The sequence below is a fragment of the Lepidochelys olivacea genome (genome assembly GCF_965140295.1).
Source record: "Lepidochelys olivacea isolate rLepOli2 genome assembly, chromosome: 4".
Classification (NCBI taxonomy): Eukaryota; Metazoa; Chordata; order Testudines; family Cheloniidae; genus Lepidochelys; species Lepidochelys olivacea.
The window spans coordinates 124,130,061-124,157,084 of NC_140414.1; the positions used below are offsets into that span (position 1 = coordinate 124,130,061).

General features: G+C 41.0%; 1 protein-coding gene across 1 annotated transcript in view; it reads right to left on the bottom strand.

Moving 5' to 3' along the window:
- Window positions 1–27,024, bottom strand: part of JAKMIP1 (janus kinase and microtubule interacting protein 1) — a 262,665-nt gene that overhangs the window by 174,790 nt on the left and 60,851 nt on the right. The gene's annotated exons all lie outside the window — the stretch shown is intronic.

The following is a 27,024-nucleotide window of genomic DNA, read 5'->3' on the forward strand; positions in this document are numbered from 1 at the left end:
AAGATATAAGATAACTCAGTGACTTTTTGGTAATCCTCCTGGTACTTCCTTGCAGAAATGGTCATACTCAAAGAAGTGGAGGTGTTTTGGTAGCTGCTAGGCTACTGATAACCTCTCACTGGAGAAAAACAAATAGTCCCAAATTAGAAAAATGTTTCTAAAACATATGTGAGGTTATTATGGAAAACTTAACCCATCAATTCCATATCTATCGAAACAGAAAGAAGACAAAGAAATATTTAGGTATTTGGCTACCATTTATTCAGTACTCAGACAAAGTAATTGACCGGCAAAATCCATATTTTAAATATTAACATTTGATAGACACACCCGGTTTTATAAATGAGCACAATTAGCAGTTTCACTCAATGTAATCAAGTCACCAGAAACAACACATCCTGGGTAAAAAGGCTCGCTGTCCTAAAGTAACATCCTGCTAAAAAGAGACTGGACGATTACATTACGGCATGATGTTTCTCTAAACAAAAGAATAAGTTCAGGGGTCGCAATAACATTTTCTTTCTGATGTTTTCACTACTGGTACATCTGCTAAAACATCCTAAATAAAATAGTTATTTAAAAAAGCCAGAAAACAATCCAAGATAAATTCATAAGATTTGATTACAAATTGAAATATACACAAACTCCAGCTGCAGTTTATGTGCCACTATCCTGATCGCATACATGATGACATCATTTCAGGTAGCACAGTGTTCTGAAAGCAGGAGCGAGGAGAAGGCTAATATTGCACTCCCATCTAGCTGAGCAGCGGAATTTTGGATTCCATTTCCTCACCTATGACCAACCCCCTCAGAGTTCTGGGTGTTTTGGCTAGGTTTCTGACCATGGACAGTCCAGTCCATTTGAAACCTTGTTCTCAGTACTTTGCATCTCCCAAACTACCTACAAAAGCTATTTACAATACCAGTAAGATGAGCAGTGAAGCACAAAAATATGTTATTGCCAAGTTGGAGTGACAGGACACATCTGCTAGGGCAGTTAGGTAATGCTGGTTGGGGCTACAAACACAGGCAGACTTCCCTGGTCACCTTAAAAGCAACAGTTCCCAGTCCCCCTCCCTGTAACAATGGCATTGCCTGCAGAATTTGGAAGCCTTCCCTGGTTCAGTTTACACCTGGCTCAAAACTAAGGCTTTTGTTTTATGTGAAAAAGCAGAAGGTAATGGTACTCAGCCATAGAGACTACCTCCTAGCACTGGGGGAGAGAATGATACGTATCCTGAAGGTGAGGTAATCCCTATGGGGACATAGGGACATGATGCCGCTGTGTCCTAAGTAGTACTTGCTGCAATAACAACCACTGCTTTATAATAGAAAAATATGTAGCCATTTGTTCCAATACTAGTCATTCTAATACACAGTCGGTTTTCTTTCCTTCTTGATTTATCACCATATGTTCCATTATAAAAGACCCACTCATCCTTTCAAAATGTGTTAAGATGTAGTTTATTCTAAGCCTCTCTCTCATATTCATGTAATTAACTTAGGCTTGAATAGAGACTGGGAGTGGCTAAGTCATTATGCAAGGTAACCTATTTCCCCTTGTTTTTTCCTATTCCCTCCCCCCTTCCCCCCCCCGAGACGTTCTTGTTAAACCCTGGATTTGTGCTGGAAATGGCCCAACTTGATTATCATACACATTGTAAGGAGAGTGATCACTTTAGATAAGCTATTACCAGCAGGAGAGTGGGGTGGGGGAAGACAAAACCTTTTGTAGTGGTAAAAACCCATTTTTTCATGCTTTGTGTGTATAAAAAGATCTTCTATACTTTCCACAGTATGCATCCGATGAAGTGAGCTGTAGCTCACGAAAGGTTATGCTCAAATATATTGGTTAGTCTCTAAGGTGCCACAAGTCCTCCTTTTCTTTTTGCGAATACAGACTAACACGGCTGTTACTCTGAAACCAGTAAAATATCTGTATATCAGGTTGTTAGGCAATACTTTGTATCTTTCTCATTCCTGCCCCCAGCTGTGGATTTCTGGAATAGGAGATGTTTGTTGCTTTCGGGCAAAGTAAAGTAATACTCAGCATGGATAGAAGTGGCACTTAATGAAGACTTGGTAAATACGCTGCACAGAACAAACAAGCAAGAGATGCACTACATATTGTAGTGACACAAATTACACAGCTATTGCTTTTCCCTCTCCCCGACATTCAATCTTCATCTAATATACCAACTAGCACTTCAAAATGTGGAACCCTTCCCCATGGATCCCCGAAAGGAAACAGCTGAAGAGTGGCTGCTGAAAAGCAAAAGAAAGATGGGTGGCTAAAGAAAATACCACAAAGAGAAAAGGCCTAAGCAAAGGTATAAGTACAAAGCTGCACTGGCAGAAGCATCATGCTAAAAGGCAGGAAGAACAAAGATGATAGGGAAATCAGCCACGATGGGAAGGAATCATTCATCTGTGCAATATTTACAACAACTTGAAGAAGATTCTCAACCATTTAAAATGAACACACTTACTTAGCTCTTACAGAGCACTTTGCATTTCCAAAGGGCTACACAAACATTAGCAAATGAACCAAGCCTTAAACAAACAACACTCGAGAACATAAAAATGGCCATACTGGATCAGACCAATGGTCCATCTAGTCCTGTATCCTGTCTTTTAACAGATGCTAGTGACAGGTGCTTCAGAGGGAACGAACAGAACAGGACAATAATTGAGTGATCCATCACCTGTCATACAGTCCAAGCTTCTGGCAGTCCTAGGCTTCAGGAAGCCTAGAGCATGGGATTCCATCTATGACTGTCATGGCTAATAGACCATGATGGACCTTTCCTCCATGAATGTATGGTTCTTTTTTTTAACCCAGTTATACTTTTGACTTCACAAAATCCCCTGACAAGTCCCACAGGTTGACTGTACATTGTGTGAAGAAGTACTTCCTTAGGATTGTGTTAAACCTGTTGCCTATTAATTTCATTTGGGGATACCTGGTTTTGAGTTGAGAAGTAATAAATAACACGTCTTTATTCACTTCCTCCACACCATTCAGGATTTGAGAGACCTCTGTCATATCCCTCTTTAGTCATCTCTTTTCTAAGCTGAACAGTCCCAGCCCAAATGGAAATTATTCCATGTCCCAATCATATTTGTTGCTCTTCTGTTTTTTTTTCAATTTTAATACAGATTTTTTTCAGATGGGGTGACCAGAACTGCACGCAGTATTCCAAGTGTGGCTGTACTATGGCTTTATTCAGTGGCATTATGATATCTTCTGTCATATTATCTATCCCTTTCCTAATGATTTTTAACATTCTGCTAACTCTTTTGACCGCTACTGCACATTAAGCAGATGTTTTCAGAGAACTACCCACATTGATTCCTAGATCTCTTTCTTGAGTGAATTTAGACTCCATTATATGGTATCTATAGTTGGGATTTTCTTTCCAATGTTCATTACTTTGCATTTATCAACACTGAATTTCATCTGCCATTTCGTCGCCCAGCCACCCAGCTTAGTGAGATCCCTTTGTAACTCTTTGCAATCAGCTTTGGAATTAACTATCTTGAGTAATACTGTAATGTCTGCAATCTTTGCCACCACTTTGCCACCTCACCCCTTATTTTCTAGATGATTTATGAACATGTTGAACAGCATAGATCCCAGTACCGATCCTTGGGGGAGCCCACCATTTACCTCTCTCCCCTGTGAAAACTGACCATTTATTCCTACTTGTTGTTTCCTATGTTTTAACTGGTTATTGAGCTAGGAGAGGACCTTAGAATCATAGAATATCAGGGTTGGAAGGGACCCCAGAAGGTCATCTGATGACCTTCTGGGGTCCCTTCCAACCCTGATATTCTATGATTCTAAGGTCCTCTCCTAGCTCAAAGCAGGACCAATTCCCAGTTAAATCATCCCAGCCAGGGCTTTGTCAAGCCTGACCTTAAAAACCTCTAAGGAAGGAGATTCTACCACCTCCCTAGGTAACGCATTCCAGTGTTTCACCACCCTCTTAGTCAAAAAGTTTTTCCTAATATCCAATCTAAACCTCCCCCACTGCAACTTGAGACCATTACTCCTCGTTCTGTCATCTGCTACCATTGAGAACAGTCTAGAGCCATCCTCTTTGGAACCCCCTTTCAGGTAGTTGAAAGCAGCTATCAAATCCCCCCTCATTCTTCTCTTCTGCAGGCTAAACAATCCCAGCTCCCTCAGCCTCTCCTCATAAGTCATGTGTTCCAGTCCCCTAATCATTTTTGTTGCCCTTCGCTGGACTCTCTCCAATTTATCCACATCCTTCTTGAAGTGTGGGGCCCAAAACTGGACACAGTACTCCAGATGAGGCCTCACCAATGTCGAATAGAGGGGAACGATCACGTCCCTCGATCTGCTCGCTATGCCCCTACTTATACATCCCAAAATGCCATTGGCCTTCTTGGCAACAAGGGCACACTGCTGACTCATATCCAGCTTCTCGTCCACTGTCACCCCTAGGTCCTTTTCCGCAGAACTGCTGCCTAGCCATTCGGTCCCTAGTCTGTAGCTGTGCATTGGGTTCTTCCGTCCTAAGTGCAGGACCCTGCACTTATCCTTATTGAACCTCATCAGATTCCTTTTGGCCCAATCCTCCAATTTGTCTAGGTCCTTCTGTATCCTATCCCTCCCCTCCAGCGTATCTACCACTCCTCCCAGTTTAGTATCATCCGCAAATTTGCTGAGAGTGCAATCCACACCATCCTCCAGATCATTTATGAAGATATTGAAGAAAACCGGCCCCAGGACCGACCCTTGGGGCACTCCACTTGATACCGGCTGCCAACTAGACATGGAGCCATTGATCACTACCCGTTGAGCCCGACAATCTAGCCAGCTTTCTACCCACCTTATAGTGCATTCATCCAGCCCATACTTCCTTAACTTGCTGACAAGAATACTGTGGGAGACCGTGTCAAAAGCTTTGCTAAAGTCAAGAAACAATACATCCACTGCTTTCCCTTCATCCACAGAACCAGTAATCTCATCATAAAAGGCGATTAGATTAGTCAGGCATGACCTTCCCTTGGTGAATCCATGCTGGCTGTTCCTGATCACTTTCCTCTCATGCAAGTGCTTCAGGATTGATTCTTTGAGGACCTGCTCCATGATTTTTCCAGGGACTGAGGTGAGGCTGACTGGCCTGTAGTTCCCAGGATCCTCCTTCTTCCCTTTTTTAAAGATTGGCACTACATTAGCCTTTTTCCAGTCATCCGGGACTTCCCCGGTTCGCCACGAGTTTTCAAAGATAATGGCCAATGGCTCTGCAATCACAGCCGCCAATTCCTTCAGCACTCTCGGATGCAACTCGTCCAGCCCCATGGACTGTGCACGTCCAGCTTTTCTAAATAGTCCCTAACCACCTCTATCTCCACAGAGGGCTGGCCATCTCTTCCCCATTTTGTGATGCCCAGCGCAGCAGTCTGGGAGCTGACCTTGTTAGTGAAAACAGAGGCAAAAAAAGCATTGAGTACATTAGCTTTTTCCACATCCTCTGTCACTAGGTTGCCTCCCTCATTCAGTAAGGGGCCCACACATTCCTTGGCTTTCTTCTTGTTGCCAACATACCTGAAGAAACCCTTCTTGTTACTCTTGACATCTCTGGCTAGCTGCAGCTCCAGGTGCGATTTGGCCCTCCTGATATCATTCCTACATGCCCGAGCAATATTTTTATACTCTTCCCTGGTCATATGTCCAACCTTCCACTTCTTGTAAGCTTCTTTTTTATGTTTAAGATCCGCTAGGATTTCACCATTAAGCCAAGCTGGTCGCCTGCCATATTTACTATTCTTTCGACTCATCGAGATGGTTTGTCCCTGTAACCTCAACAGGGATTCCTTGAAATACAGCCAGCTCTCCTGGACTCCTTTCCCCTTCAAGTTAGTCCCCCAGGGGATCCTGGCCATCCGTTCGAGGGAGGGAGTCGAAGTCTGCTTTCCTGAAGTCCAGGGTCCGTATCCTGCTGCTTACCTTTCTTCCCTGTGTCAGGATCCTGAACTCAACCAACTCATGGTCACTGCCTCCCAGATTCCCATCCACTTTTGCTTCCCCCACTAATTCTACCCGGTTTGTGAGCAGCAGGTCAAGAAAAGCGCCCCCCCTAGTTGGCTCCTCTAGCACTTGCGCCAGGAAATTGTCCCCTACGCTTTCCAAAAACTTCCTGGATTGTCTATGCACCGCTGTATTGCTCTCCCAGCAGATATCAGGAAAATTAAAGTCACCCATGAGAATCAGGGCATGCGATCTAGTAGCTTCCGCGAGCTGCCGGAAGAAAGCCTCATCTACCTCATCCCCCTGGTCCGGTGGTCTATAGCAGACTCCTACCACTACATAACTCTTGTTGCACACACTTCTAAACTTAATCCAGAGACACTCAGGTTTTTCTGCAGTTTCGTACCGGAGCTCTGAGCAGTCATACTGCTCCCTTACATACAGTGCTACTCCCCCACCTTTTCTGCCCTGCCTGTCCTTCCTGAACAGTTTATAACCATCCATGACAGTACTCCAGTCATGCGAGTTATCCCACCAAGTCTCTGTTATTCCGATCACGTCATAGTTCCTTGACATCACCAGGACCTCCAGTTCTCCCTGCTTGTTTCCAAGGCTTTGTGCATTTGTATATAAGCACTTGAGATAACCTGTTGATCGCCCCTCATTCCCAGTATGAGGCAGGAGCCCTCCCCTCACAGACATTCCTGCCTGTGCTTCCTCCCGGTATCCCGCTTTCCCACTTACCTCAGGGCTTTGGTCTCCTTCCCCCGGTGAACCTAGTTTAAAGCCCTCCTCACTAGGTTAGCCCGCCTGCTCGCAAAGATGCTCTGCCCTCTCTTCGTAAGATGGAGCCCGTCTCTGCCCAGCACTCCTCCTTCATGGAACACCATCCCATGGTCAAAGAAACCAAAGCCTTCTCTCCGACACCACCTGCGTAGCCATTCGTTGACTTCCACGATTCGACGGTCCCTACCTAGGCCTTTTCCTTCCACGGGGAGGATGGACGAGAACACCACTTGCGCCTCCAACTCCTTTATCCTTCTTCCTAGAGCCACATAGTCCGCAGTGATCCGCTCAAGGTCATTCTTGGCAGTATCATTGGTGCCCACGTGGAGAAGCAGGAAGGGGTAGCGATCCGAGGGCTTGATGAGTCTCGGCAGTCTCTCTGTCACATCGCGAATCCTAGGTCCTGGCAAGCAGCAGACTTCTCAGTTTTCCCGGTCAGGGCGGCAGATAGATGACTCAGTCCCCCGGAGGAGAGTCTCTCCGACCACCTTTCCCCTTATCCCATGACTTCTTACTTGGTTTAAGAAGTTTTGGTGTGGGACCTTGTCAAAGACTTTGTGGAAGTCCACGTACACTGTACCAACTGGATCACCCGTGTCCACATGCTTGTTGATCCTCCTTAAAGAATTCTAATAGATTGGTGAGGCCTGATTCCCCTTTTCAAAAGCGGTGTTGACTTTTCCCCAACATGTCGTGTTTATCTACATGTCAAATAATTCTGTTCTCCTCTTCTTTTAATTGTTTCAACCAATTTGCCTGGTATTGAAGTTAGGCTTACCATCCCTTAATTGTCAGGATCACTTCTGGAGACTTTTTTTAAAAAAAATCAATGTTACATTAGCTATCCTCCAGTCATCTGGTACAGAGGATGATTTAAGCTATAGGTTACATACCACAGCAATTTCATATTTGAGTTTTTCAGAACTCTTGGGTGAATACCATCTGGTCCTGATAACTTATTACTGTTTAATTTATCAATTTGTTCCAAAACCTCCTCTACTGACATCTCAGTCTGGGACGGTTGCTCAGATTTGTCACCTAACAAGAATTTTTCAGGTGTGGGAATCTCCCTCCCATCCTCTGTAGTGAAGACGGATGCAAAGAATTCATTTCATTTCTCCCCTGTGGTTTTGTGTTGCTTGAGTGCTCCTTTAGCAGCTCAGACATCCAGTGCCCCATCCCCCATCATTTGGCAGGCTTCCTGCTTCTGATATCCTTAATAAAATGTTTGCTGTTAGTTTTTGCCTCTTTTGCTAGTTGCTCTTCAAATTGTTTTTTGGCATGCCTAATTACATTTTCACTTAACTTGCCAGAGTTTATGCTCCTATTATCCGCTGGGATTTGACGCCAACTTTATAGGATGTCTTTGTCTCTAACCACCTCTTTTACTCTGTTGGTTAGCCATGGTGGCATTTTTTTATCCTCTTACTGTTTTTTGTTTTAATTTGAGATATACATTTAGTTTAAGCCCAGATTATGGTGTTCTTAAATACTTTCCATACAGCTTGCAGGCATTTCATTCTTGTGACTGTTCCTTTTAATTTCCATTTAACTAGATTCCTTTTTTGTGTAGATTTCCTTTTTGAAATTAATAGTTGGTTTCTTTGGTATTTTTGCCCTACAAGGATGTTAAATGTAATTACAATATGGTCACTATTACAAAACAGTTCAGCCACGTTCACCTCTTGGATCAGATCCTGTGCTCCACTTGGGACTAAATCAAGAATTGCCTCTCTCGTTATGTGTTCTTGGACTAGTTGCTCTAGGAAGCAGTCATTTCCACATGGCTTTCATATATCTCTAAGAAAATAATTCCCTTCTCATCGCTGCTTATATAAGGAATTCATGCTGTCAGATACAGAACTGTATTTCTTCAATTTAAAGGCAAATATGTCACTAAATATTAGGTATTCCACTGGCAATAGAGCTAAGCTATTAAACCAAAATCCATTTGATCAGCCTAGAGGTACAGAATTGCAGTTTTACTAAAATATCACTCAGATATTACAATACCACAGTTTAAACTGCCAACACATTTTATGGGATTTTTCAGTTAAACAGTAAACAAACCTAGTTTACTACTCTGTTGGTCTTACTGTCAGGGTTTAGTGAGGCCCAATGTTCTGACTTGTCATGGGGGGGAGGGCCAGTGATTTTGGAAGCTCTTTCTACTTCCTTTGCTTCTTTGTCACCTCATGTTCCCCTCAGCTTTACATCTGGACCAGAGTAAAGCTTAACAAGACCACAATTAGCACCAAGTTCCTGAGTATAAGGACTTCTTCAACAGTTCCACCAAATGAGTGGAACAAACATGAACGTTCCTAGTTGGTTTTAATATGCAGGCAAAGTAGGTGTTTGGAGCATCACTCCATTCATTCAAGTTTTTCAGTCAGATACAAGAATGGTGGCAGTACTGCTTCTACTCCCAATCTTGCCTCCACGGCTTCCTCTACTTCTGCTCCTTATGCATTCTCATCAAGCCATTCCCCTTACTTAGCCTTAGAAACTAATTTCTACCATTTTGCCTACAACCAGTAATTGAGAAGGAAAGGTAATATTTAAAAAAAAAAAAAGTGACCAAGATGAGTAACATCCCTTACTGAGGAACTATGAAATCTTATTACTGTCAGCCTGGTCTATCTTCTCCTTCCTCCCACACTTTTTGTCTTGGCTGTCTGTTAACTACCCCTCACTTATATTGCCATGTCAGATTTAGGTTGTAATCTCTTCAGAACAGGAACTGTGTCTTTACTTGTTTCTATCACATACCTAAGTATATTTTAATTGCTCAAAAAACATATTAAGTGAAAAAAGCCCACAAGCTCCTAACGTAACTATATGAAGTAGATCAGCAAAGCTCTTAACCATGTGTTTGAAGTTAAACACTTATTTTAAGCCCCATTGAGTCACCTGTAGGAAGTCTATGGGATATAAACATGTGCTGAAGTGCTCTACTGAATCAAACCTGTGTTTGTTAGCCAGTTGGCTTAATAACCTAGGCTGTATTTCATAAAAAGCTTAATGTGGGAAAATCCAAAAAAAGACAAGTGAAAAATCTATACCACCCAAACCTCCACGCCAATGATTTCTGTCTTCCACTGTTTTCTTAAAACAACAGATGTTGCTTACACAATCCACTACTAGAAATGAATATGCTACTTAAAGTCTTCATGGAATCACCAAGACTTCACTCTTATTTTTAAAAAAAGGAAAAATACCAATTTTCACACCTTGGTAGCCATCTGAAGTTCAATAAATTCCATCAGTATCTTCTTCCCCAACACAGTTCTATGTCATAGTTTGACAATCCACTTCAGACACGCAGACAACAAAGTGATGGACATGGTTTAAATGCCTACAGAGAGGCAATCAGAGAGTTGTGACTGCTAACCCCTGTAAAAGCTTAATTTCTGGGAATTACAGGTCAATGAGCCTTACTTCAGTACCAAATAAACTGGTTGTAAATAATGGAAGAGATCTCTAACACACCTCAATGGACACAACGAATCTGACCTAGATGATGGTGCATTCTGCTTCCTTCTCTGCACCTGAGCAATACAGGGCCATGGTTACGTCTCCCCCTTGTCCCTCATTGACCCCAAACAGGGCTGGATTACCCAATAGGCAGACTAAGCATGTGCTTAGAGCACGAGCAAAGCAGGGGGCACCAAAAAGAAAAAAAGATATATATTTTTTAAAATTTGATATTTCAAAAAAAAAAAAAAGCATTGAAGCAGTCATCATGGGAAAAATCAGAACTTTGTTAGACTTCCTTACACTCCACTACACACTCTTCCCCCGTTTTCCTGTTCTCTTTTTTATTACTTATCCTCAGCTAAACCAGAGGGGCATCCTACTAACGTAGATTGAAATAATGTGAGGAAATCAGATCCAGTCATGTATTGCAATACATTTTTGTTTTATTATTGATATATTCTTCTGAGTTATACATATTGATTCATTTTTTTCTTTCATATATATATATATATACACACACATATATACACACACACACAAAAATAGTGTACCTTGTGTAATTTGTTTTTGTTTTTTTTTAAAGTTCAGATAACTGAGATAAGGGGCAGGATGAAACGTAACCAACTAAGTGGAGCACAGAAACGTAAACTGGTGGAAGAAAAGAAACAAAAAACTAGTGGAATTTTCCAAAATCTTCCAAAGCTGACATCATTTTTCAAAGCGAATTTATCAGAAGCAACATCTTCTCTCAGTAGCACAGACATTGTTCCAAAACCTGTAGGTGTTTCAGAGACTGACCCTTCTTCTACTGGTGAAACAAACACCATTCCAGAACATGTGAATGTATCAGACTGTAACTGATCATCCTACTCCTGGTGGTAAAACAGACGTTGTTCTAGAAGGTGTGGATGTGTCAGAGACTGAACCTGCTCATGCTGTAAATAATAGGAGAAAAGATCCTGGTATGTGGGTTGATTTATAACATTCCTCAATTTGAAAAGCCACACTGGTGAAGAAATGGCAAAATCAAGTACTGCATTATCTGTTCCAAGTTTGCAAAATAGATTTCTCAAAGTGCAGAGATCAATCTATGACAATGCTGCCAGCATGTCAGGGCGTTATCAAGGAATGCAGAAGAAGCTTTTAGAACAGAACAAATATGCCATATTCATACCACGTGCTGCACACTCTCTCAATCTTGTTGGCCACAGTGGCAGTAAGTTTTGATTGTTGTCCGGTGGCAGTAAGTTTTTTCTCAACAGTCCAGTTACTTTATACATTTTTCTCTGCCTCAACACACCCATGGGCAGTTCTTAAAACACATTTGGGCAATGATCGTGTGTTGAAATCTCTTTCTAATATTCGCTGGGAGGCACATGCAGTGGCAACAAGTGCAATTCTGGAGTCCTACTCAAAGGTTGTGGATGCATTAGAAAGTATAGCTGAAGACCAATCTCAAAAGGGAGAAACTGTACGAGAGGCAGAAAACATTGCAAAGAAGATGCAAGAACTAGAGTTTGTATTCATGTTGACCATGTGGAATGAAATTTTACAACACTTTTACCACACAAGTCAAGCTCTCCAAGAAAAAGAATTGGATTTGAAAACATGTGCAGACCTCTGTCAATCATTAGCAGACCACTTACACACTTTGAGGAACGATTTCAAAAGATTTGAAGACATATCAAAAGATATCTTGCCTGATAATAACTACAAAGAAGCCCAGTCCCCACAAACAAATCAGGAAAAAACAAGCAAATGATAGCAGTGCAACAGAACAGCACAGAATCCTAGAGACAAATTTTGCGTATCTACTGACTACGTTATAATTGATACACTTGAAGCTCATATGAAGAGGAGGGGTGAAGTGTACAAAGTAGTATCAAGTAGATTTTCTTTTCTAAATGATATGGACTTATCTGATGAACAATATTCACAAGGTTCCCAAAAGCTAGTTGACTCATACCCTGTTGACTTGAACATGAATCTCTGTGGAGAAGTACAGCAGTTCCACTGTTATATGCGCATAAAGTTTAATGAAACAGGAAAAATGAAATTCAGTCACATTGATCTTCATGACACAATATTGAAAGACGGGTTTCAGAGTAAGAGCCGTGTTAGTCTGTATTCGTAAAAAGAAAAGGAGTACTGGTGGCACGTTAGAGACTAACCAATTTATTTGAGCATGAGCTTTTGTAAGCTACAGCTCACTTCATCAGATGCATCTGATGAAGTGAGCTGTAGCTCATGAAAGCTTATGCTCAAATAAATTGGTTAGTCTCTAAGGTGCCACCAGTACTCCTTTTCTTTTTTATTGAAAGACGAAATACTATGTGTATTTCCAAATGTAGAGATCGCACTACGTATTTTTCTAACATTGATTACTAACTGCTCCGCAGAACGCCCTTTTTCTCAGCTGAAAATAATAAAAAACCCTCAGAGTACAACAATGTGTGAGGACAGACTTGATTCACTTTCCCTATTGTGTATGGAAGTGGACATGCTTTGTCGAGTCAGCTTCGATGAACTTATCCAGAATTTTGCAATCAGAAAATCTAGAAAGAAGCTATTTTAATTTTGGCATACATGTAAGTTTTGTGTCATTTTGAAAAATAAAATTTTATTTTATGGTACAATATTGTTTTTATTTTGAATTACATGGGGGGGGAACCATAATCTTTTCAGTGCCTAGGGCCTCTAAAGGTCTTAATCTGGCCCTGACCCCAAACATTGCCAAAGCATGTTAAATGCTGCTAGGGATTGACTGAACAATGACCACCTTTGTCCAAATAATGAACAATAAGCTGTGAGGCAATACCTAATGCAGAAACAAACCTATGGTAATTTAATGTTCACTTTACAAATGTAAACACAAAAAGGGTCAGGAAATGCCAAGCTTAAAAATGACATCAGTTTATTGAATTGGTCACTATTCTGCAACCTGTATTAAAAGATAAACCTATCATCTGTCTAACCAGCAATCAAAACACATGCAATGTTGAGTAGAATCTTGTACCAATGTTAATTTTTGCATTTTCTCACTTTAGTATAGAAATAAGGAACAATGAAATGACATGTACAATTTTTAAAGAAGGGAATCCCTGATTCCTTCTGATACTTCTTTCTCTAGAGTTCTTCCCCTCTGGCAACCAAAAGGTAAGAGCTTGTCTACATTTACTGGAGGATTGACACTGCTGCGATCAATGCTGTCAATTTAGCGGATCTAGTGAAGACCCACCTGAGGCTGGCTCACAGAAAGGATAAAGGACTCCCTATTGCTACCAATGAAAGAAGTTATTCTTTAGTTCAAGTGGTAGCGGCTTGTGTTTTAGAAACTTGAAGGACAAAGGTTTTCCCAAAATGTATGCTTTACTGCAGCAGTTCTCAACCCACGGCCCAATTAGCAAAGAGCTGCAGCCAAGCTCAGCTGTGCGCTTAAGGCCACGGGGGCTGGGGCCGTCTGACCTGCCATGCAGCAGCTCCGGGCTCCCGGCTGCCCTGCTGCTGGCCAGTAGGGTTGCCAACTTTCTAACTGCACAAAACCAAACACTCTTGCTCCGCCCCCTACCCTGCCCCTTCTCTGAGCCCCCCCCCCCACACACCACTCCAGCCCTCCTCCCTCCGTCGCTCGCTCTCCCCCAGCCTCACTCACTTTCACTGGGCTGGGCAGGGGTTTGGGTGCAGGAGGGGTGACAGCTCTGGGGTGGGACTGGGGATGAGGGTTTTGGAGTGCAGGAGGGGGTGCCGGGCTGAGGGAGTGTGGGACGGGGCTCAGGGTGGGGGTAAGAGATTGAGGTGTGGGAGGGGAGCTGTACAGAGCCAGGGCAGACAAGGCGCCTGCCTTAGCCCCGCCGACCCAGACTTTTAACAGCCCTGTCAGCAGTGCTGACCAGAGCTGCCAGGGTCCCTTTTCGACCAGGCCTAGTCGAAAACTGGACACCTGGCAACCCTGCCAGCCACCACCACCTGGCCCTACCCAGCAGGCTCCAAGGTCCCCATGCAGCAGGGTCCAGGGTTGGAGTCCCTGCCCCATGCCCAGCTCTTTGCTCCTGGCCCTGCTCTGTGGAGGGGTCTCTAGGTGGAGGGTGCTGGGCATAGGCATTTGTGGGGGTGGGGCTAGGTGAGGGGCACTGTGGTTCTCAATGTGTGGCCGAGGTAACACTTTGTGGACCGTATATTCAGCTCACAATGATAAATATGTTGAGAAACACTGCTGATATGGCAATTGTGTCTGATGTCTGCAGCCCTCACGTTCTTTACATGGTGATAAGGCACCACCTTCAGACGTTCACTCATTCAGTTCCTCGGGCGGTCCTCAGAGCCTAGCTAGAACTGTTGTTTGGACACTTTGAAAGGTATCTGTGTTTATTTAGGCCTTTAACATCATGACTGATCTATTGTTTTGTTTTTTTCTACTGACAAGAGTACTTTATAGCAGTTTCTTTTTTGCTATAGCACCCAAATGTCACAGCAACATACAGTGAATAAACACAGGTCAACATTTTTATCATTTATGAAGGTACAGCAGGTAGGTATGCCTGGCACTTAATAAAAAGTCAGATCCTTGCCCTGAAGAGCCTACAGTTGGCAGACTCTTATCTTGAAAACCCATCATACGTGATTAGAACTTATTCAAACACGTAGTTCCAGTTCTTCTTGAAGTCACCTCAATTGAGTGCCCACAACTTCATACTGTGCCACATCATGCCACCATGTACTCTTTTCAAGCCACATATTTTATATTTCAGAGATGTTCATGGTTTTTAAAAACTTTTATTGCAACTCTTTCTTGTATCCCTCCAACTTTAAAGCCAAATTCCTTATCGTTACCATAGTTTCACTCTGTGGGGCCCAGAGGAAGAGAAAAATGAAAGCTAACACATTTAAAACTCCTGCAAAATCAAAATCAGACACTGTATCTGGGGTCCTTTTAGGTCTGCAAGCAAATGTTATGTGGCCACCTTGAAAGCCAGAAAACTCTCCTTTTCAGTGATATAAAGTTCCTGAAAGGTCATAAGGTATTGGACACTAAACCTTTCACTCATCTGGGATTAAAACTGCTGGTTCTAGTCACAGGCCAGCGTACTTTAACGTTTACTTCTCTGTTTAATTTAAAAAGAAGAATGGTAGATGTCTGAAACTGATCAAAGGTTTGGAATATTAGAATAAGTCTTGGCTGAGATAGATTAGTAGGTAGAAGGCAAGTGAGATGATCAAAGGGGCATTGGAGATGTAATTCACTATAATGCTTATACTACAACATGATTCTGTATATTATGTATTCCCAAACAAACAAAAAACCTTATTTACTAGAACTGGTTGAAATTTCAACAAAATTTCAAAAAGAAAATCAGGAAAATTGTTGATGAAGTGGATATGAATTTCACCCCATTTTTTTTAAAAACAGCTCTATCAATAACTTCAGTCTGAGGTTGCTAGACTGCATGCCCACCAATGAATAATCTAAAACCCAAGGAACTAAGAAGGTAAGTCATTCAGCACCCCATCCACACTCCATCTCAGTTTCCCTTCTCATTCCCAATTACCTCCCTTCTACTATCCACCGTGCACATATCTCTATTATCCTCCTCAACCAACATACAGTGCACTATATAATATCCAACAGAATAAATCACCATCAACTCCTGCACCAATCATCCAAGGATCCCTAAGCTCTTTACAAAGCGTGGTAATTTTTCTTACCCCCATTTTATAAATGGTAGAAAATAGAAAAGTTCACTGTCTTATCCAAGGAGACACACTGAGTCAACAGTAGACCTGTGACGCAAATCCAGGTCACCTGAATCTCGGTTGCCTGGACTGCAGTGTTACAGTTAAAATAAACTCTCACTGGTGGAAAACATGCATTTTATAATTCTAGAAACCTTAATCAGTATTTCTGTAGGTTAGAGACACATTGTCTGGACTTTATGCAAGTTAAGCTATTCCTTTGCAGCTCACTTTGCACTAATCTCTTGTAAAAGCATTTTTCCTGGCATCTAAATACATCTATTTCTATAGGCAAAATGACACATCACTGCATTTCGGAGAATTCAGTTAAACAGCTGAATGTACCAAAATGCTGCTCACTGAATGAGGGATTCATAATGACCATAAACATGATGCACTGTATTTTTTGTATCTCAGCAAATACTCAGCCTGCCTTTGCCCTCCTTTATATGTCCAGATATTTAAAAATCAAAATCTAGTTAGCCTGTTTTCCCCACCTACTCATGGAAACAGACATCCCCAGTCAGAAACTGCAAAGGGTCAACTGTGGTAGGAGATGATAGAAGTTTCTTCCTCCCAGAAGTCTTGGCCAGTCCCGTTACACACTGTCAAGCATAACAGTCTGGAACAGGAACTGTTTGATACAAAGACATTATTATCTTTCAATGGAGAACTTCTTGCTTGTTTTACATGAACAAAGCACCACTTCCAATTAGAGTCACAGTAACAGGAAAAAATCAATCCCCATGATATTCAGATATTCTCCTCTTTCGCAAACCACCACCCAGGGATCTTTGCCATCCTCCTCCTGGCATTTCAGCAAGGACATACTAAACTGTAATTCCTTTACAGACACAGCAATGTGTGAACATTCTGCTTATTAAAAATGGAAATTCTCTGTCAACTCCAACATTATTTATTATGTTATATGAAAAACCATTAAGCTGTAAGGAAAAGAGTTCTCCAGCCTTCCCTCATGCTGCTGGGGTTCTTTTCATGCCTAGCAGTACCACTTGTTATTATAGCAGGTTATATAATTGGATACTGCTGCTAATGAAATGCACTTACCAGTAGTATACTCAAGGGCCAGACTTTCAAAGGCATTTAGGCATCTAGAGATGCAGATAGGCACCTACTGAGATTTTCAAAAGTGCCTAAGCAGGTTAGTTGCCTAAATCCTATTGAAGGCCCCTGCTTTAATTGGAAAAAAAAATCTTATTTTGAGTTCAAATTGTCTGTGCTTTCTTTCAGCCAATAGTGTATTTCTGGAAAGTTTGAAGAAAATCCCTTCAGCCAGTCTGCAGTTATTGGCTCATACAGAAAAATAACTAGTCAGCTTTCTGAAAATGTTTGGTTCCCCAATAATTTAACAGTGCCCAAAAAACAACAATAAAGCCTTCAAATTGCATGGCTGAAAACGGTCTATGACCTTACTTAGGAGTTGGCCCTTTGCAAGTGAGGAAAAGGGAAAAGGAGAAAGTGGGGAACATTATAAGTGATAGATATAAAACCCTTCACTTCTGCGCATAGTCAAAAAGCATCAGCTGGGACTTATTTTTCGGTACCCAAGAGTGTGCTAGGCATCCACGACACAACAGGCATCCATTTTAACAAAGCCCTGCCATTGTTGCTATGTCACAGTGCAGAGAATCCCAGACTGGCCTGTCCGGAGCTGGAGCTGCTTGCTTCAACAATATGAGGGTATGTCTAGACTGCAGTGTAAGCCTAGGGTTAGTGGACCCTTGAGCATCTACACTGATTGTCAACCCTAAATTAAGAATGTTCTAATCTGGGCCCGCACCCAGCACCCACACTGAAGTATGCAGACCCAAGTCCAACCAACCACATCCCAGACTTCCTGGTGCCTTCCCAAAATATGGCCACTCTAGCCCTTTGTTCATGATGCAATGTGTGAAAACTTGACTGTCCTGCAAAATGCTCTGTCTAGAGGACAAGGAAAGTTGGCCTGTAAGATTGTGGCATACTTTTGACGACTCAAAGTACAAGATCAGTGGCGCTGTGTCTACATTACAAAGCAATGGGGGACTTGAACTCTGGGTCCCAGCTTCACTCAGATTTGGACCATTTATCATTGTGGGAACCTGGGTCCAAGCCCTGCATTAGCTTGGTTTGTGTGTAGACATAAGAGAGTTTAGACTTCAGCCTGAGTTTGAACTCTGGATTTACACTGCAGTGTAGATATACATTGCATGGCTTAAAGATACATAGCACAATGGTCCCAAGATGCAAATAAACTGATCTTGTTCCCATTCAAGTAAATAAAGCTCCCATAGGGTTCAACCCTGCAGGTTACTAAGTACCAATGGATGAGATGCAGAGAAGCAAATAACTAGCTCTATGCACCGTGGCCAACGTTGTAGGATTCATACAAGGTCCATGCACTTGGCAACATTCAGGGCACACCCGGAGTGTTGTGTAGGAGCAGTGCACACACAGCTCCTCTTGAGGACATGAACCTTGGAATCTCGCCCAAATGACATGAACCGTGGGAAGCCTCCCAGGACTGGGCTCAAGGCCCGAGAGCAAGGAATGCGGTAGATAGAAATTGGTAAATAAGAATGTTAAACAAAGCCAGTGTATTCCTTTTATCTGTTGGAGAATGTAATGCGCAGTGGGAGAGAAAGAATAAAGGAGAGGGTGGAAAGCTGACAGGACCAGTCCGTTGGCAGAGCAGCCTGTTTGCTTGCTTAAAGCTTTGTGCTGTCTTGTATTTGAACCGCAACACAACGTTTTCAAAAGTGGTTAATTATTTGGGGAACCTCCATTTTTGGATGCCCAACTTGCTCAGCATCCACCTAGCCCCTGAAAAATTGGCTTTTTTAAAGGTGTAAAAGATGGTCATCCTAAAATTACTAGTTGCTTTTGGTTAGCAGCAACAATGCAAAGAGGCGTGCAGAGAAACAGGCACAATGCTCTGCCATACAAGTAACCCCAGGAGGGACTGATTAAAATTGAAGCAATCTAAAAATCACAAATTGTAATCATGATTTAAATCAGCAAGCCAACTTGAGTTAAATAATCACTTTAGTTGCATCCGATGAAGTGAGCTGTAGCTCACGAAACCTTATGCTCAAATAAATTTGTTAGTCTCTAAGGTGCCACAAGTCCTCCTTTTCTTTTTGTGAATACAGACATTGTTTCCTTGTAAATCAAACATACTGTGAATAATTTGTCTCCCAATCTTTTTAATCTCTCCTCCTATGGAAGCTGTTCCATGCCCCTAATCATTTTTGTTGCCCTCCTCTGTACTTTTTGCAATTTTAATAAATCTTTTTTTAGATGGGGTGAGGAGAACTGCTCTGAGTATACAGGTGTGGGTGTAACCATATTTTAGATTTTAACTCCTTTGTAAGTCCAAGCAAATTGGCCTAAAAGAAATGGAAAAGAATTGTTTTAAGCAATTGCTTTTAATACTCTAAACTTGTCCTTGGTGGATCAATCTAGTCAATGAGAAGTAACCACACTCTTCAAAGACTCTTAAAGACAAGTGTGATAAATGTGGTAAGTACTAAGGAATTGAGAATTGTTGATCATAAGTAAATGTAATAAGAAATCTTGGTGATTTGCATTGTTCTTTGATGTAACTGCCCTCAAACTGTAGACTGTGACAATGGCTTGCAAGACTGTATTGGTTGTGTCTACGTTTGAATGGCAAACTGTTGATTACATATTAATGTGATTCTGGGTGAATTAATAAATTGTTGGTTGGTTATGAATTAGCAAGTGTCTTGGTTTGAGAAATACGGTTCAGATTTAAAGCTGACCTGAAAAGAACTCAGCGTTAAACTAGCAAGCTAACACTCCCCGGACTCAATAAAAAGGGGTTAGCCTATTGGATTCTATTATATGTTGGTACCAGGGGTGAGGATGAGGAGATAGGCCCCGGGCAGGACACTGTGCATGCAAATGACACCCATACTACCCATTTTCATTCATTCAGAATATTCCTGCTGGTGCCCCAGCAAACTGCTTTAACCACATATGCAGAAGAAATCCACCTACAGACAACGAGACTGGACACAAACAGGAAGGGCAGACACACATATAAAAATACTTCTGACATGTCCCATAAAATACCCTCTCTCACAGCTTTCAGTGCCTCGTGACATATGCTGAGCACAATATTCCTAATGGCACATTAACCAGCAGCAACATACCTCACACCTTATTCCACTTTACTAGTCATAAACTCCAAGCTCAGCAGCAGTATTTGTGGCTCAGCACTGTTCTCTCACTTCCATACTCATGCAAAATCAAGTCCAAAATTTTCATCATCTTCTTTTACTGTGTCCTTCACTTCTTGCTTTTGCAGGTGTGCTGCTGCTCCGTTATTCCAGCCAAAGAGCACCAGAAGTGTGAACTCACTCTTCCCCTGTTTATCTCCGTGAAGTATGAATTAGATGAATTGGGACCATTTCTTTTCCTTCAACCTCCCTCTTTTCTTTAAAGAAAGGCAATTCAATGCAAAATAAGGACACAAAAAAATGAGATAAAAATATCACTAACAAAAGACACAAGGAAACAAAATCTAAGGATTTGCAATAGTCACTGTACTGAATATATTGCATTTATTTGCAATATGGGCAAGTTAATGTTACTGTGAAAGCCTTTAGATTTTCCTTTGTGTTTCCTAACTTTAGCATTTAACCTTAATGTTCCATAAACAGGCTTTTGGGGTGTTTGTTTTGCATTTAGTAAACTGAGTACAGAGATTTTATACTGTGCCTTGTTTACTGAGTATTTGGATAATCACTTCCTAGTGAATGAGACCTCAGGTGAAACACACCACTGCTTTGGTCAGCAAAGCCATTAAAAAAAAAAGACACTAATGTATGCAAATGTGCTACTACACCAAAATATCCATATTTATTAGGGCCAATAGAGCAGTAAAGACAGGAAAAAAGCAACTGTCAGCAGAAGTGCACATGTTGCTAATAAAATAAAAACCACAATGTAAAGAGGCTAGTTTTCTCAGAGGCATTTCAGCTGGTTCATACTGAATGCCCTTTCACACATTTAGTGAAAGTTGTGAGTTAACATGTGCTACAGAAAAAAATCTTTTTTTTAAACTATCACACCACTTCTTATTCAGCTCTTCTCTAAACCATGTAAACCTCTCTTGTCATAAAACTATAAAAGCCTAAAATGCAACAGTCATTTGGCAATTTTATTTAGCAAAACACCAATAGGAAAAGAACCATAAAACTTTACATACTTAACTCAAGAAAAGGAAAAGTAGAAATGAAATCATATAGTTTAAGTGGCTCTCTCAATAAAAATACGATTAAGGAACACAGGATACATGTTCAAAAGCATGTCAGTGACTTGGCAGCCTAATTCCCATTGATTTTCAATTAAACTAAGGTTTCCAAGTCACTCAGATGCTTTTGAAAATTTTACGCTAAAGCAAACTCTGAGAAGAATTCTGTCCACTGATGTACTGGCAATATTTTGACAAAAAAGGCTCCTACAAATAAAATTACCCTCTCACCCCATGGGATGTAGAGAGGCAGGTTGAGAGGTAGTGTAAAATATCCCTTTGTTTTCATGTTTATACAATAATGCTTTTGCACTGCTGCAATCAGAGAGGAAGGAAACACCACTTACACACATGAAGCTGCACTTTTCTGGATATGTTCATCATTTGTTTCTGAAAAATATATAGATAGCAATGCTATGAACTGGTGAAATCTGCTGTGGGGAGTCCAGGGTGATGACTTTTTCACCTGGGGCAATATGATTGATTCTAAAGGCCAATCAAGAGGCCCTTAAAATTGCTATTTAGAAGTATTTATGACCCCTAGGTTAAATCCAACCATTCCTGATCGAAATAACAATCTAGAAAGGAGTGAGCGCCCTAATCACCCAAACCCTCCATCAGTTTGGTTGCAGAGTTTTAACGAAGGGCTTCCAGGAGATCAAGACCACATCTCAGAATTTTGAAATACAGTTAAGAATTTGAAGGACTAATAATGTTAATAATTACAGCAATAATAATCCACAGTGCCAGTTGATCTACAGTATTTTATATTCTCAAATTTTAAAAACCGAAATCATAGACATGCACACAGGCCACCAAATCAGCACCTACTGGTTTTGTCATGGTCGACACCCAAAAAGAGAGCATGGGTCAACCAATAGCAAGGGCAAACAGTTTTTGTTTAAGCTTGGCACATATTTAGGAAAGAAAAAGAAAGGAGTGGCCCTTAAGCTAATTTAGGGCTTATCCAAAATACAAATACAACCAAGCTGGGAAAATGGGTTACACCCCTTGTTCGCTGACCGAGCTACAACCAATTACCATTTGTAACATACATGGGACTTCAGCCCAGTTAAGAAACACAACTAAACTCTTGTCTATGCTACAAATGTCAATTTTGTCGGCAGCGTAGCAGAGTTTACTGACGTGGTTGTTCTGTTAGTATGCATGGAGCCTTAGTGAATGTCATTTGCAGGGCAATTCTTTCCTGGATGAACATATGTTTATGAGCCTCAGCTGTGTAGCCAGACATCCTCTTTTTGGTTAAGTATACACTTCTAATACCTTCCAGCTAATTCAGAGACCCAAATATGAAATCCAGCACTCAGGATATTATGTGGATTAGTGAAATATCCTCTAGGATTTGTAGGTCCATAAAACCAATAAAAAGGATTACCAAGGCTGCGAAAATGTATTCTCATTTGTAACAAATATCATCTTGATCCCATATAATTTCACATTATTTAACCATTTCACACCACCATGTGTGAGAGAGTACGTGTGCTGAGTTCCATAGAATAATGGTTCTCAACCTTTCCAGACTACTGTACCCCTTTCAGGAGTCTGATTTGTCTTGCGTACCCCCAAGTTTCTCCTCACTTAAAAACCACTTGCTTATAAAATCAGACATAAAAATACAAAAAAGTGCCACAGCACACTATTACGGAAAAACTGCTTCCTTTCTCGTTTTTACCATATAATTATAAAATAAATCAATGGGAATATAAATATTGTACTTACATTTCAGTGTATAGTATATAGAACAGTCTAAACAAGTCATTGTCTGGATGAAATTTTAGTTTGTACTGAACTCACAAGTGCTTTTTATGTAGCCTGTCGTAAAACTAGGCAAATATCTAGAAGAGTTGATGTACCCCTTGGAAGACTACCCCTGCATACCCCTGGTTGAGAACCACTGCCGTAGAGCTATAAAGAACAGAGCTATAAAGAACAGAAACAGTCCCTGCCCCAAAGCAGTTACAACATAAATACAACAAAGTGATGACAGGCCTCTCTGGGAAACCCAGAGGATAGACTTATTAGTGTTATTATGAATTCATTGGGGGGGGTTTTAAAAGTGATTCGAATACAGAGTATGGTGGAGATTATTTTCTTGTTGGTCTATAAACCACTTTAGAGGTGGCATATCTAGAGGTTAGAGCAAGGAACTGTGTGTATCAGGAGATCTAGATTCCTATTCCGGACTTTTTTGCTGCATGAACTTGGGCACTTTTACCACCTCTCTTTGCCCATCTGTAAAATAGGCATAATACTGACTCCTCCTTTGAAACTACTTTGAGAGCCACTGATGTAAGGAGATAAAAATGCAATGTCTAATAATTATTAATGTTAAACATTACAACTAAGACACAAACTGGGAATATTATGTACCTTGTTATTGCATTAGGCCACTTGAACCCCAAGCATACCACTCAAGCTACTGAAATGCTATATGATACATTTACTTTGGCAGAGAAGACTCCATCTCCAGTACAATGCACTGGAGCAGTCATGTTCACTGCAGAGCTGAAAATTTCATTTAAGCAGGGTTGGGAGGGGCGGGGGAAGAAACAATCCAGAACATATCAACGTACTAATTGTTTGCCAATAATGTCCCATAATGCAATGTCTAGGACAAGACTGTAGTGTCTTGACCAGGCAGCATGAAGTCTATAAAGATGGAAATAAAAGCACTCAATTAGGGAACTTGGCATAAGAAGTCCCAAGAAGAGACGGTTTCTTTTCCTTTGTTTGTACAGTGCTCATCACAATGGAACTATAATCCTGACTGTGGCCTTTGGGTGCTCTCAAATGATAAATAAAAACAACAATAATCATTAAGCACTAGTTAAACAAAGACTATATTGGAATGGATTTGACAAGCTAAAAAACAGATACTATACACAACAGATGTATAGCAGAGTTTTGAAAGTGGTTTCCATGAAGTGGACACCTATCTGCTATCTGTCTATGGGTGACAAAATGGCGTGAATTATTAGAAAGAAAATTTAAAGTTGACAGATAAGTAAAAATACAGAAGTAGCAGATTGGTGCATTTCCTGGCAAAGCCCAATTCTCTTACTGATAGAGTCCTAAACAGCATTTACTCCAAATGGTTTTTGGTAATTTCACAACATACAGATGCACAACTTTTCTCAAAGAGCTGTTTGAGAAGTGACTTAATTATCCTGAGTACTTCCCCTTAGTTTATACAAGATCTTAACTTGTCTTTATGTTTGTTTTTAAGCACTAGTTTGAAGATGCACTTACACTTATATCTATCACAAAGTACAAAATTTTCTGCTGTGTTACACATTATAGAAGTTAAAGGATATGACTGGAGTAGGTCAATTGACTGAACAACCAGGAGTCGAGAATTTTATTTTTACATACACATATACCTTCCCACTAAGCTACCACACTCTCACATGCCAAGAGAAGATAATTTGATTGTTCCTAGCGCTTTTCATACATCAGAAATCTCAAGGCACTTTCAAAGGGCAATGAGCTAATGGACTGCCTTAGCAATCATTACACTTGCAATATTTATGTGCATAGCAGTAGCCCTCACATAGCATTGGACATTAGAACCCATTTTAGTCAAAGACGGGGAGTTTGTCCAGGACACAAAAGGCACAATCTACTCTCTCTCTCTCTCTCTCTCCTGCCTCTATCCTTTTAGACTTCTCTAAATACATTTAGTGCTTGTGAAAGATACTAGGTTAACTGTATGTAAGATGAACTTTTGTTTGTTTATTCACACAACAGGTGAAATACAGCTAATGGCAATGCAACATGTCCCACACTACTTTGCTAAAGTGTCTCTACAGTGATCTGCAAGGGACCTTGTTTAGGCCCCTTCTACACTAAAAGAACCAACATGTTATTTAACACAATGGTTTTGGCCAAAGCATATTGTAAATGGATGTTTCTCTTAGTGTGGACAGAAAAACAAAGTTATAAGCATGTTAAAGAACTATATTTTAACTCTACCTAAGCTTAAACATTTAATCACGTTACAGCATGATGCAGCCACAACCATGTCCAAAAAACACGTTTAAACAGAATTGTTTGTGTAGTACTGACAGGTCCTGAGTGGTTAAAGTATTTAGTTATGTGTGGACCTTTGCTTCCTTGTGACTATAGCTAAGGAAGCTTATTAGTGAAAAATTGCAAAGGTTGCTTCCATGAAGTGGATGCCTACCTGCTGGGCACTGGAATGAGACCATCGACTCATATAAAGCATAAACCAAATATTCAAATTTGGTCACAGCTAGAGGTGGGGAGGTGGCATCACCATTATCTCTTATGTTTTGTGAATGGCACTTAAGTCCTCTTATGACTCTAGCTCTACATTTTCTTTTGTTTTATTTTAAAAAATGGTTAAAGATACCTGAAATCAAAATGAAACAAAAGTTTCTTCTTCCAACTTTTCGATTAGCTGAAAATGTAAAAATAAAGAAAGAAAGAAATAAAAAATCAGTTTTAAGTTGACCTGAAAATTTTTGGTTTTGATTTTTCAAAACCGCCAGTGAAACCAAAATTATTCACTAGTCATAACTCGTCATTACTCAAATCTCAGAGCAGAAACCAGTGACAAAGATTAAGATCTTCACAGCCTAACATCGATCCACTAAGCAATCCAATACCTTCCCATCTCATTCAAAAAATTGACATCCTTCTCCTTTTCAGCCCAAGTGACCCCCTCTCTTTAAGTCCTACCTAAACTCCCTTTGTTCTCTGGTCCCTTACTGTGCCCTCTCTGTGGACAAAAGAAGTGCAAAATGTATTTTGTCAAGTAGTAAGAGATTTTTCCCCCGTCATAAATATAAAGGGAAGGGTAACAACCTTCCTGTGTACAGTACTATAAAATCCCTCCTGGCCAGAGACACAATATCCTTTTACCTGCAAAGGGTAAAAGAAGCTCAGGTAACCTGGCTGGCACCTGACCAAAAGGACCAATAAGGGGACAACATACTTTCGAAGCTGGGGGGAGAAAAGGCTTTTGTCTGTCTGTTCTGTGTGCTTGCTGGAGAGAGATCAAGAAAGCAAGCAATCCAACTCCATTAGAATTAGCAAGGAAATGTGTTAGTTTACTTTTGTTTTGGCTTGTGATTTTCTCTGTACTGAGAGAAAAATGTATTCCTGGTTTTCTTTTTGTAACTTTAAAGTTTTTGCCCAGAGGGAAATCCTCTGTGTTTTAAATCTGATTGCCCTGGGAGATTAGCTTCCCTTCTAATTTTACAGAGGTGCTTTTTTTACCTTTTTTCTTTCTAATAAGAAGTTCTGTTTCTCTTAAGAGCCTGACTGATTTCTCTAGGGGTTTGGGTCTGTGATCACTTTGTAACCAATTGGTTAGGATATTATTCTCAAGCCTCCCCAGGAAAGGGGGTGTAAGGGCTTGGGGGGATATTTTGGGGGAACAGGAACTCAAAGTGGTCCTTTCCCTGATTCTTTGTTAAATCACTTGGTGGTGGCAGTGCACCCTCCAAAGGCAAAGAGTTTGTGCCTTGGGGAAGTGTTACCCTAAGCTGGTAGAAATAAGCTTAGGTGGTCTTTCATGTGGGTCCCCACATTTGTACCCTAGAGTTCAGAGTGGGGAGGGAACCCTGACAACCCCAAATGTGGCAGATAACACCAATGCAACCTCTCTTTCCAATAGAGAAACATTACACTATGAACCAAGGGTATTAGGATCTAAAAGAGGAACAAAACAGGAACTTAGGTTAGAAGAAAAATTACAGTGC